The sequence below is a fragment of the Temnothorax longispinosus genome, chromosome 10 (assembly GCF_030848805.1).
Source record: "Temnothorax longispinosus isolate EJ_2023e chromosome 10, Tlon_JGU_v1, whole genome shotgun sequence".
NCBI classification, from domain to species: domain Eukaryota; kingdom Metazoa; phylum Arthropoda; class Insecta; order Hymenoptera; family Formicidae; genus Temnothorax; species Temnothorax longispinosus.
The window spans coordinates 9,337,512-9,350,746 of NC_092367.1; positions in this window are offsets into that span (position 1 = coordinate 9,337,512).

Sequence of the window (13,235 nt, forward strand, 5' to 3'; positions counted from 1 at the left end):
ATGCACCAGGTTGTAGAGGGTCCATCAAGGATATATGAAGACAATCAGAGTTGTCTTAAATTTATTGAGACTGAGAGGCTATCAAATCTGAGTAAACACATTGATACAAAGGTGGAGTTCGTCAAGGACTATGTGGATCAAGAAATCATACTCTGCGAGTACTGTCCAACCGAGGAGATGATTGCAGACATGATGACGAAGCCTTTGAGCACTCGGAGATTGGAAAAACTAAGAGCGATGGTCAATTTAACTCAATAAAATGAGGAGGAGTGTTACAGATTTAGCTTGACATTTTATTGGTTGGTTAAAATTGATTCTGATTGGCAGACTATTTGGTTCCTTTTAGTCACTAGATGACATTAGAAGTAAATTCATGCTTATGCGTCTTTTCTTTTTCACTGTTTCTTTGTCATCCATGCCATCCATGACGGTTACTGATATAATAAAGACTAACGACACAATTAAGTATTACAATAATCGACTGTACTTTATTTCTTGCGCACCTAAACGCCTGTATAAAGTTGTAGTTTTATCATATATTAATAATAAAACAAAAAAGTTACGACTGTGAAAGAATGTCGAGTTGTAATAATTTCCGAAATTTGACTTTCATCATTTGCGCGTAATAGAAATCAACAGATTATATTGCTTAGAATTATAATATAAAGATCTCTCGTGGACGATAACGAGCGTCTCGAATCTCTAACGTCACGGAGGAAATTAATTCCGATCAAAGGACATTAGCCAGAAATCCGTCAAGTCTTCGGGCCGCATCGGACAAAATGCATTCGACATGCTCGGTCGCAGGAACGGTAAGGAAGGTGCGTCGTCACAAAGAAGTGCAAAGAAGCGCAAAGAAGAGCAGGGTAAATGCCGACGACGAGACGGAAAGGAGGAGAGAATCGTCGTCGCGCTCCGTCGCGTCCGACGTGGCGCAACGGCGATTTCTCGCACATGACTCACCGAAATACGACATTACGACATTATGCGCGCGGTATTAAAACCACACGAACGGAAGAACATGCCTGACGTTCGACACCGCACGAACGACGGCGAGCCACACGACCGGCACGTGGAGTGTAATTGTAGGAGAAGAGTCACGCCCTGGGGGGGGGGAGGGGAGAGGAAGGAAAGGGGTCGAGACCGGCCGGCCACCCCTTTTCCACCGACGGCATGTTGCATTGGTGTACCTTGCATTTCGCATGCACCACGGCGTAACGGAGTTGCGTCGGATATCGCCAGTCAATCAGGGAAAGCTTACGTGGAACAGAAAGTTGTTGTCGAAAAAGCGAACCGGATAACTTTGAAGAAAAAGATTAGGCCGAGAATAAGAATATAGGTGGAAGAATAAAAAAAGATGATAGTTTATGTTTGTCTCGAAGGATTATAATTTTTAAAGTGATATCATAACCGTCCGCGGTTAAATTTATCGACGGTTCAAGTAGCGCCGAAGGGCAGAAAGCAATAATCGTATATTGCAAACAGTCATGGATAATTATCGATTCCGATCTTGCAGCCTATGAAACAACAGGGGACAGGTATAAATGCGACTGTTCTACGGTAACACTGAGTGGCTTAACACAGCACTTCGCTTAGTCTAAGTCGTCTGTCGGCGCCTGTTCGAGTATTTTATGATCGGCGCGACTGACTGCAGATTACTCGTCAAAACGATCGACCCTTGTTGGAAAGCAACGAGATAGAGACAAGAGGCTATCTATCGTCATAGTAATCTTTCGTAACAACAGTCGCAACCAACGGCCAAAAAAAGAAGAAAGGGAACGAATCTTTGTGATCATAAATTTCCGACCTAACAGTTCGTTAATGATCTTACGTGTGACGATTGACAAAATGCAACGGTTAGACAACTGTCACGCTAGCGCGCGATTTTACAGAAACTTAAGATAACACCGACAGTATTGACCATTGACGATTCAAAAAATTTCTTTTGGAATGTGCCTTTTCCCTTTGAAGAAATCCATGCTAAAATAACATAATTTCTTCTTTAAAAATTTTTATATTTACATGAGGCAAAGATTTAACAGGTGAAAGGCTTAAGAGCGCTAAGCTTCTCTATTGTCGAAAGTCAAGAAAGAAAGAGATTTACTTTTCAGGGAAATAAGATAAATAGATTTAAAAAATCCAACAATCGTAAGAGAAACTTTTCCCTAATAACAGGAAAATAAGAAAGAAGCTCGCCCAAAATGGGCTATTGGCGCACAACATTGAATCGTATGCTATTTTGTAGGTATTGTTGTGTATATCACTACACAGAAAAAAAAGAAGTGTCAAGTCAACACTGATATACTTGTATATACGCAAGAATATATAATCTTAAAATGAGATTATATTGCGTTAAATGAAGAAAACTGGCTTGAATGAAGTCATTTATATAATTAAACGAAGTTTTATATGGTTCAATCAAGAAAAAAAGTTGAAATAAAAAGTTGAAATTCTAAGAAGATTATATATTCTTGCGTATATATAACTATGTCAGTGTTATTTTAATACTTCTTTTTTTCTGCGTGGAAAAAAAAGTTTAGAGACGATGGGTGGAAAAAGTTATGACCGGTTTAGTTACCCAGTCTTAATACCTATTCATTGTTATCTTCACTGTCAGAACTGTCAGAAAATAATGTAAAAACATTTTCAATATGCTCTGATGGCAGCTTAATTCTTGCGTTTAAATGTTTTTTGTCTTTCGGCCGAAAAGTGCAAATCGGCCGCAGGCCTGACTTAACTGAACAAATTAATAAGTTCGTTTGTTACCGCTGCCACTACGGGAAGGTGCTCTTAGCGCAAGGAATTATGGACGATATTATAAAATATATTATTTTATATAAAATTAATGATATTACAATATTTCAGTTAAATAGTGCAAAGTTTTTAGTGCCAATTAACTAATATTACATATGGTAATATGCGAAAATTACTTCGCACTGAAGTATTTTTCCCCATATTTTTTAAACTTGAGACTACGTTATTATTATTTCTATCAACCTTCTCTACAAATATAGAAGTCAAGTGTGTGTGTTTATGATCCAAAATCACTTAATAAAATGGGCAAGAGTTTTTGTTGTAAAGCCCTTAGCAGGTGAAAAATATATGCACTAATATATGTATACGAACATTGCTTTATCATTTTCTTTTGTGTTATTGCGCAGTTGTCGAGTTTTTGCCCATTGCTACATATCTATAACGACACTTAAAACTAATCTTATTTGAGTTACATAAAAAATATTTCGTTTCCTCTATTATACATTTTTTTTTTATTATTCTATTTCTCTTTTTTCTAACAATTGCTATATTTACAATATAAAATCCATTCTAATCTTCCTTCTTATCTAAGATTAACCTACTACCTACTACCTTAAATATTCTTTGTTAGAATGTACGGACAACTAGGTTTCTATTATAGTGCAACTAAATCTTAGTTGCATAAAATCGCTGATTATAACTAATAAAACTTGATATTACAGCTCAACAGATTGATTTGGCGCAATAAGGATAATTTTTTATTAAATAAAGTATAACTTGAAATCTCTAATCAAATATATTTATTGAGATAAAACGTGCTTTTACTAATATATCAATAAAAACTTAAAGATTTCTTGTATGAAGGAATTAGTTGTTTTAACACATCGACAATTACTTTTAGCTATAAAATTTTTGCTAAACTATAAAATCTACTTAATTATAAACGTATGGTTTGCATAACAATTAAGCTATAGCTTTACTAAAGCAATTATTTAAAAAAAAGTTATATCTATTTCTTTAAATAAGAGTTAAAAAATGAAAATGGAGCACGCTAAAATTTGTCTAGGACTCAAAGGCTTAAATACATAGGTCCAACGTTTGACCAAGGCTAAAAAACATATACGAGAATACTCGGTCTATTAAGGTAAGCCAGGTCGAAACGGAACGGCGCGATCGTAAATTAGGTGTACCGATGACACGTCGTCGTCGGGGCGATCGTTTCTACGTAGACGAGGGGGATCACCACATGGCACGAGCCGACCGGTCAACCGGGGAGCGATAAATGGGGACTCTCGTGCCTGGGCCCGTCATGATAGTCAGGATAGCGTGGCGCGCAATCGAGAAGTTGGTGTCATCTGTTGCATCGGTTACATCCTGACCGGCAGAGCGTGACTGCAGCAGTGTCGGCGGTGGTCGGCCACCGTAAACGAGGGTGCGCGCACGGGGATAACTATCCCCTAATTGTCGGGCCCGTTAACAACGAGTGCCCTCTAACAATCATTTAATGACAGGTTAGTCCGATCTCGATAGATACGGACCGATCGATTTTTATCGGACTTATTGAAAAGTCTGCGGTCGAAAAGCGCGTAAGACCCCTCACCGGTGTAGCTCGACATAGAGAGAAGTAGCTCTGAGAAAAAAAAAGCTGAGATGTAAAACGCAATTGCGAGCGAACGAGCGTGAGAAGAAGTGCCGAGAGACCACGTCATGGATAGACAGGATACATTTGTCTTCAATTATTTCGTGCCTATCGTACGCTCGTCGTTTATTTCCCGCTCTGCATAGAGGCTCTGCAGAGGTCCGAGGTCCTTATACGGGAACGCATCTTTGTTAAAACACATTTTCTTGTCTGGAAACATTAATTTTGATACACGACAATACTTATACGCGAGCTTGACACAGGAACTATTACCCATTATGAGGAAGCCACTATAAAGACGCGCATATAGAAGACAAAAAGAGATAATGTTGAAAGACCGTTCGATTAGATGGACAGTACTCATTTGTCATCGACTTTGCATTATTATTGTTTTTTTTTGCGTATTCTGTCCTGTAATAGAGTTTAGATTTCCATCGATTTACCGTCGATTCGCCACGTAATACAACGTTTACAGTTAGAATAAACACGTTCAATGCCAAACAGGCTGCTTTGAAGTATTATGCCTAACTAACAGTCGATGACCTTAGATATGCAATTATAAGAGAATCAGTTGGCAACAAGGAAGGTCTATAGGAGGTCTGTTGTTAAACGACTGTCAAAGACACTCAAGGTGGCTTTAATGTGATTTCTTACTATGCTGTCATGAGTTATATATGTATATAATATATAATACATATTAACAAATTAACAAAACTAGAGATGGGATCAAGTTCAATACATACTTGAAAATCCGAGTCAACTCCAATAATCAAGTTTTATTTTCTAAGATTCGAGTAATATTTATAAGAAATAATATTCTTTATATTGTACTTGCTTAAATAATCGATCCCGACTAGTTAGTTTCGAATTTTATGATAAGTATTTGCAGAATTCGAAATGTATATATTTGTAAGTAAGTAGTTTCAATCGTAAAGAATCGAATCTTTTACAAATAGTATTATTTAATTTCAACGATGAATAAAATCTAATATTTGTAATTATAAAAAAAATAACATATTAAAATAATTGCTGCTTTATACAAATATTATGATTTAAAAAAACATAACATTTCTATAATAAAGTACTTAGGGTAGACCGAGGCAAATCGGATCAATTTTTCTTTCTCGGTAAAAAAGTAATAAAAAACAAATTTTGTTATTTAATTTTATTATAGATTCTTAATCTTTATAACTTTTGGCTTATATTGGTTTTATATAATAAAATAATACATAAACATAATATTTCTTATTGCACAACAAAAAAATAAAAAGAAGAGAATTATCCGATTTGCTCCGAAATTGAGGACAAAGCTCTAAATCACTAGTTTAGATCCAAAAGAGATAGAAACAAATCAATAAGCTCTTTGAAATAAATTACTTGCATTGAAATTAAAAAAAACCCCCTTTTAAAAATTAACAATCTCTTTGAAATAAATTATTTACATTAGACAAAAATAATTTATTTAACACAGAATTCAGAAGTAAATGGTTCTTTTTCGTCTTTTTTATTAGCATATGTAGTTCTCGTGCTTTTCACATTTGTTGCACTGAATCCAATCTTCGGCCGGGATTCATAGTCAGATCTTATATTTAAGGCCGTTTTAAACACAACCTTAGGATGTTATAAACCAATCACTGTGCCGTATTAACATCTTAAGACATTACTTAAAACGGTCTTGAAATAAGGTCTTAAAACGGACTCTGAATATAGTCCTTCGACAGGTGGATGAACGAATTTTTTATTGCAATAGATGCAATGTTAGTCCCTGAAACTTTATAGCAATCAACAGCTCGACGCAAAGTCATTTTTCCAGACTTTACTTTCTGCATAGTTTCGTTCGAAACCATGACTTATTAGTTGATTTACGATTGTACGTGCAAACCGTCTAGGAATCGAAAAAGAGGACACTTTTATTGTAATAGCTATAAAATGTCGAAACATTTCATGATCTGAATCACCCCGAAAAAGATGATTCAATTAGCCCCGTATGTCGACTTCATAAAGTACATTTGTTTTCTCAAAATTATTTTAATAATATTATTTAAACTACTTACTAGACTGATTTAGCAGACTATATACTGTAAAAATCTTTGCATAAGTTTTAATTTACCTTTTCGTTACAAAGTCACAAAATTAAGATCGTGATTTTATATTAGCGCCACTTCGTACACTCGCGATCTCTATACGCTTCTATTGTTGACACTAAATTACACGTAATACAAAGTTGTCTATTGTTTCCGGTGCGGAGAAAACGCACAGAAGTAACTGGTACGATAAAACAGCTTGTTTGAAACAAAACACTAACGAAAACTGCTTAAAGCTTATATACTGATTCGATTCGCCTCAATCTACCCTATAAAAGATTCAAATATATTTGATCCAGGTTTGACAGTCTATTTGGCAGTAATAGGTATTTTTATTTTTCGAGGTATTCATAGAGGGTCCAAAATTATTTCGTTTAGGTTCGAGTCAGTCTACTTAAAAGTTTCGGACTAATCATAGAGAGTTTGAAGCTACGCCAACAGATTCGAATCTACTTGTAAGGTACTTAATCTCATTGCTAAAGAAAACATCTTCAATTTTAATATAGGTACACATATATCGACGCTATCTTATTAGTATATATCGTTCTCCTCGATTTTTAAATATGCTTTTGACTAAAGTAATCTTACCTCTCGATTTCCCTAAGATTTATTAGTTTTATTCAATAATATCAGTTTTATTTAACTAAATTCCATTCAATTAAATTTATTCAACTAAATTCTATTTGTTAAGAAACAGAGTTGGCGAACTGCAATGGCTCGAGAATATTCCTGACGACTATTCACTATTCGACCGACGCGATTGGACTCACCACGAGTCCCCTTGCCGATGTCCTTCCGCCAATCTGTCCTGACAAAGGTGATCGGCAGCGTGTGCCAATCGGTTTTCAAGTCGTGAATACCGCGAAGTGTATTCATCATAGTGGTCATCTGTGCGCCATATTTTGGACAGGGCGCGTGCCGCGTGCCGATAATATGGCGTCCGCGAACGCAATAATTTAGGGAGTCGCGGCCGTGTAGAGAATGACACGAATTCAGAGACCGCGGTGGACGCTGTAATGCTAGGGCGCTGATTCCAAGGTAATAATTTATACCGATCGAGATGTGAATATCGCAAATGACATATGGCATTGTTCATTCCGCGGCTTGTCGCGACGATTAGAACCGCGAAAAAACCCTCCGAGTGTTAGCGGTGCCTGCGAAAATCAGGGATGAAATAAACCGATCTGAGACAGGATTTTAATATGTCCACAATTACTGGGATATTTTTGTAGATTTACAACAAATAATTTTTCAGAAGAACTTACAGCATTCCCTTTTATTTTATTTTTTATGTTATTTTGCAAAGAATTGAATAGATATATTTTTCAATATCTTAAATCGTCGAAAAATATCGTTTGCAAATATTAAATAATTACAATTGCAGCTATTTGATGTGAAGACATGTATTTTGAATAATCGGAAGAGATATGGGGTCGGGATCAATTTATTATCATTACTATTCCATATTACATTTTTTAATAATTATTAAGATATCAACACGAATATTGCTACTTTGAAAGTTGTGTTAATTTTAATACCTATACATTCGATTCCTATATAGTATATAAGAAGCGATTTAGACTTAATTAGAGCGGCGATATAGCTGTAATATAGCTCCTCGTGCATTTGACCTATTAATTATATTTTATTCCATACAACTGACGTCTAGTCGACAGTAAAAAGTAATAATAAGATGACGAGGTTTACCTAATTTAATGTATAGAGCGGTCGGTCGGGCGTTGAATAGCTCGTAAACTTTAGTAACGTGGTTTCTCCTTAACTCCCTTTTTGCGCCTTTTACTTTTCACTTGCGCGCACACCGCGCGCCATTATGTTATTTCCATTATTTCTAGCGGATCTGCGTGACGCAAACTTATCTGCGGCGTAATTCCTCTTTCTTTTCGCCGCGTCATTTTTCTATCGTCTTGAGTAACTTCTTTCTATCGCCGCGCGACGTTACACACTCCCATGCAAGCTATTTATGGGGTCGCATTTATGCCACGCGTGTAGAAATGTACGTCTAGCCGAAAACGTCGACCTCTTAATACAATGCTGATGCGCCCCGTGTTTTTTCTCACAAAGCGCTCGTCCGCGAATTATAACAATAATCTTATACAGCCTTTAATCTCTAATTAGATACGAATTTACCAGAAAATAAATTAAAATAAAAAAATGTATTTTTCTACAAATAACGATAAGCTATACAAGAAAGAAATGAAAGAATTTAGAAAAAGGGATTTTATCCGGATAATGCGTATATACAAATATATATGTATATCATTTGTATACATGCCCAAAGAGAACAAAAAAGTCAAAATAATGTCAATTTAACTTTCTGTTCTGCTTAGATAATGTAGGGATATAAGTTAGATCAACGAAAAAGAAAAGTTAGTTTCTGCGAAATTTATTACCTAATCTATAAGAACGAGATTTTGTTGTACAATTTTCAACGATACACTCTTAAGCATGTACCGCGTAGTATCTCCAAATTCGAGGTACTAATTTCTAAATGGAAATGACATTTGGAGTTACATGCTGCTAGGAGATACTTTTCCCGGTACAGTAGCACGAGGTACGGAATACACGAGGTACTGATAAAGGAGGAGGTACCGATTGAAGGTACCGCACTTATAAATTCACGGTACAATTTTTTAGGAGATACAGTTTTAGGAGGTACAGTTTTTTAGGGGGCTTCCCGTATGTACCCCGTACATACGTACCTCGTACGTACATATGTACCTCGTACAAATGTGTACCTCCTACATATGTACCTCGTACAAAAGACATTCGCGAAGCACTCGACGCGGACGCGTGCACGAACGTGTCATAGGAGGTACAGTTTTAGGAGGTACAGTTTTTTAGGGGGCTTTCCGTATATACCTCCTACATACGTATACCTCGTATACGTAGCCAACCATGGCATGATCGCGACATTTGTTGAACGAAAGACATTCGCGAATAGCAGCGGGCAATATTATATCATATATCCAATTCGAAACTTTATTACTCTTTTTAAACTGAATTTGTTTCTTAAGATAATTTTTGAAAAATTATATATTTGCGCTGGTATGACATATGTAGACTATATATAACGTTTACTTCAAATTAAGAAGTAGTCGACCACGTAAGGCAGTTGGCTCACGATGCAGAGGTCCCGAGTTCAAATCCCACCAAGGTAAGTGTGTTTTTCAAATACAAAAAAATATTTATAATCATAGACTGCATCTTAAGAAACAAATTTAGTTAAAAAATAATAATAAAATTTCGAAATAAATAATTTTTTTTGTCGGGTGAATATTCGTTGCCCATAACGTACTTCCTAACTTCGAGGTACCATGTACCTCCAATTTTTGGCGACACATGCTTAAGAGTGACTTATGTCCCTCGTAATTACGTAGGGACAAAATTTTAACATGTACCTCCAATTTTTGGCGACACATGCTTAAGAGTGTAGGATCCTTACAGGTATAAAGAATACATTTGATGATCAAGCTCGACCTTAGGCCGAGTAGCGATCGAAAACCGGCTATCTCATGCGTGGTGCAGTTTCTGGATGAGCAACGAGTTTCTTTGAACGCGCGCACGTCCTCCGGGGACATCCTTACCGAGAACTCAGATTATTATATCATAACGATCGGCAGTTATAGCGGCACTTATGATTTATCGGATTGCTCTCGCTCGAGGACATTCTTTTTTTTCCTTTCTTTCGGTTCTTCGATGAACATTGGTTACGTGCGCGCGATGTCGATTAAGCTCATTAATTAGCACATCCCGATAAATATTTTTGATATAATTTGATGTTATGGTTTCGCTTCGCTTTACGCATACCAGCGAAAACGCTTGATCACTTTTTAACAAGTTTTCCTGAGGATTAATTTAATAACCAGCAAGCAAGACTAATCAGGCGGCGTGTCAAAGCGTTTGTTTATTTTCCGGCACGCTTTCTTCTAATGGAAAGCGTGAAATTAAATGACTAAGCAGATCGATACGAAAACTATAGATTGCAAATTAGTTTGTCGTTACGTTTGCATTTTTAACGTTTGTCGATGTAACAGATAGTTCTAAAGGGATGTGCAATTATGTAAAATTTATAATTATTTTTAAATCAGTTAGAAACCGATTAAAAACTTATGGTTTGGCAGTTAATAGATAAAATTATAAATTACCTATATTATGAAATGTATCAGTGTTTGTTTCTTGTAAAAAGGCTATTTTTCCGAGGAAATTTAAGGCAGTGCCAAGAAAATTTTGGAGACGAATTGCAGCGACGCGACGCTAGAGAAACGTAAGACGCATTTTGACAGTACGAACGTTTTCCCGCAAACGAATTAGGTTGATTTTGATAATTGGTTCCGCGCATCTTCTTGTTATTCAACGATTGCCCCGGATTAACGAGTTTTCGACTGGGTCGAACGTCGAGGCGAGGGAAAAATCCGCTCGACACGGAGTCAGATGGCTATAAAATTGATCTTCGTCCGGGGTGCTGACTTTGACACCATAAGGGTAGCGAAAGGTGTCTCGAAATTTTCGGTTTCTAGATCGCTTTCTCGTTGTACCTGCAGCCTGGAACGAATCACTTCTCCCACGGGACGCGGCAGAAGAAAAGTTACGATCTAAATTTGATTTTGATCGAATCTTGACACTTTTAATGTAGTCATATCTAAATTCATGTCTAGGTCTAATATAAAATTGTCTAATTACATAATATTCTTTTATAGGATTTTATAAAATTTCTGATACTAATAATTGTAATAGAATTTTAACAGACAGATAATCAAATCGAAGAAGAAAACGGAGTTTATTATGATAATTAAAACATTTAGTATAGTATTCGGTATTGATAGAGACTTTATATCATCGTGCAAATAATTTTTAATTTATTAATACATTAACTAGTAAACTAATAAATTAATTAGCTCACACAAGTAACATAATAACAAACTATGGATACGTGAAATGTAAGAACTCAAAATCATACAGTTCACTAAATATCAATACATACGAAGAACAGCACGAAGAAAATGGAAAAAGGATAATCGAATCTCTTGGGCCAATTTGTTTTCCCAGTCGAAAGGGCACAGAGTAATGCGTTTGACGCAAATTGTGCCTGAAATCGATTTTCAGCGATCCTTTCGATGCTTGACCACTTCTGGTCACGCCCTACAGCCAAGTGACCACTCGGTCAAAATCTGTCTCAGTTTCCCGCTGTCTCTTCGTTTTCTTTGGGAAATCCATTCTCCGCCCTTCTTTCTAACGGGATATTAGCTATGTTTTTCTTCTAACTTGCACTGGCTTAGTACTAAAAGCTAAATCTAAAGGCGTGAATATATCATTATGATTTTTATGATTTATATATATATATATATATATATATATATATATATATATATAGTGATATACAGGGTGTTTAATAATTACTTAAAATTATTAACTCTCGTGGGCAAGTAGAGCGGGTTAAACTGAATAAAAAAGTTCTTTACGGTTTTTTACGTTTTTCAATAAATGATGAGAACTTATCCAGACAGCACGCATATTCAAAATTGGGACAAAAGATGTCTTATGATATGCTGTCTAAAAGACGTTTTAATGACGTCTTTAAGACGTCTTCTGTCAATTTTGAACATTGGGTGTTGTCTGAGTAATTATTAAAGATTCGCAAATCAGCGTACGTCCGGTAAGAAGAGACAGCTTAAGAGGAGTGCTCTGTTTGACACACCCGGCTATGTTCGAATAAAGCTGGACTTCCGTGCACCAAGCAACGATAATCGCTGCGCTATCTCTTCTCGCTGAACGCGAACTCACGCTGATTCGCGGATCATTATTAATTAATTTCTTATTTTTTATTGAAAAATTTGCAAAACCGTAAAGGACTTCTCTATTCAGTTTAAGCCTACGAGAAATGGTCTGATAATTACCAGACATCCTGTATATTATTTTATACAGTTTATATTAGTTTATCGAAATATTAGATATCGAAAGATCATGAGGTTGTTATTATTGATGATATCTTATCTAATTAATTAGAATTTTTAAATATCTATATATTAACTTGGTAACACGAATAAAAATGTTATAATAAACGCGAAATAAAATTTTGCATCTATATCTGGTACCCATATTTAAAACTGTTTCTTCGAATTCACTCGCAATAAAATCTGTGATGTCAGATCTTATATGGGGAAAAAAACACGTCAAATCATCGCAGAATATGTTCTTATGCTTAATTATATAGGTATGTAATTTGCCTCAAGGACGACAATCTCATTTAAAGTATATTACCGTTTAGCAGATATATTGCATGAGATCGGGAATCTTCTCTCATAACAGCAAGCGCCGAACACTGGTCCGTCCATTCAGGTAATTAATGATCGCTAATTACCGGACATCTGGTGCTGGAAGGGATCCTTATTTACGACAGGAAGGTGGACGTCCATCTAGAAAAAGAAACGAAAAAGGAAATCATACGAAATCGCTAACGAGCTCTATTGTGGGGCACGTGCCGCTGTCCGCCTACGTATCTTGAAATGTGACGGATTCTTTTTTCCTTCTCCCGATCTTGCTAATTTAACGGAAGGAGGGAACTCGATCAAAACCGCTATCCGTATTTTGTCCATTTGTTCGTCATCTTGCCTCTTTCCGGGAATTGGTTTTGACAACTCGCTCAATCTTCATTTTTCATATTAAACCTTGACACATGACTGCAATCTCACACCTTGTTAATTGTTATTTTGTAATAGAATTGTTGTGACACACCCCTG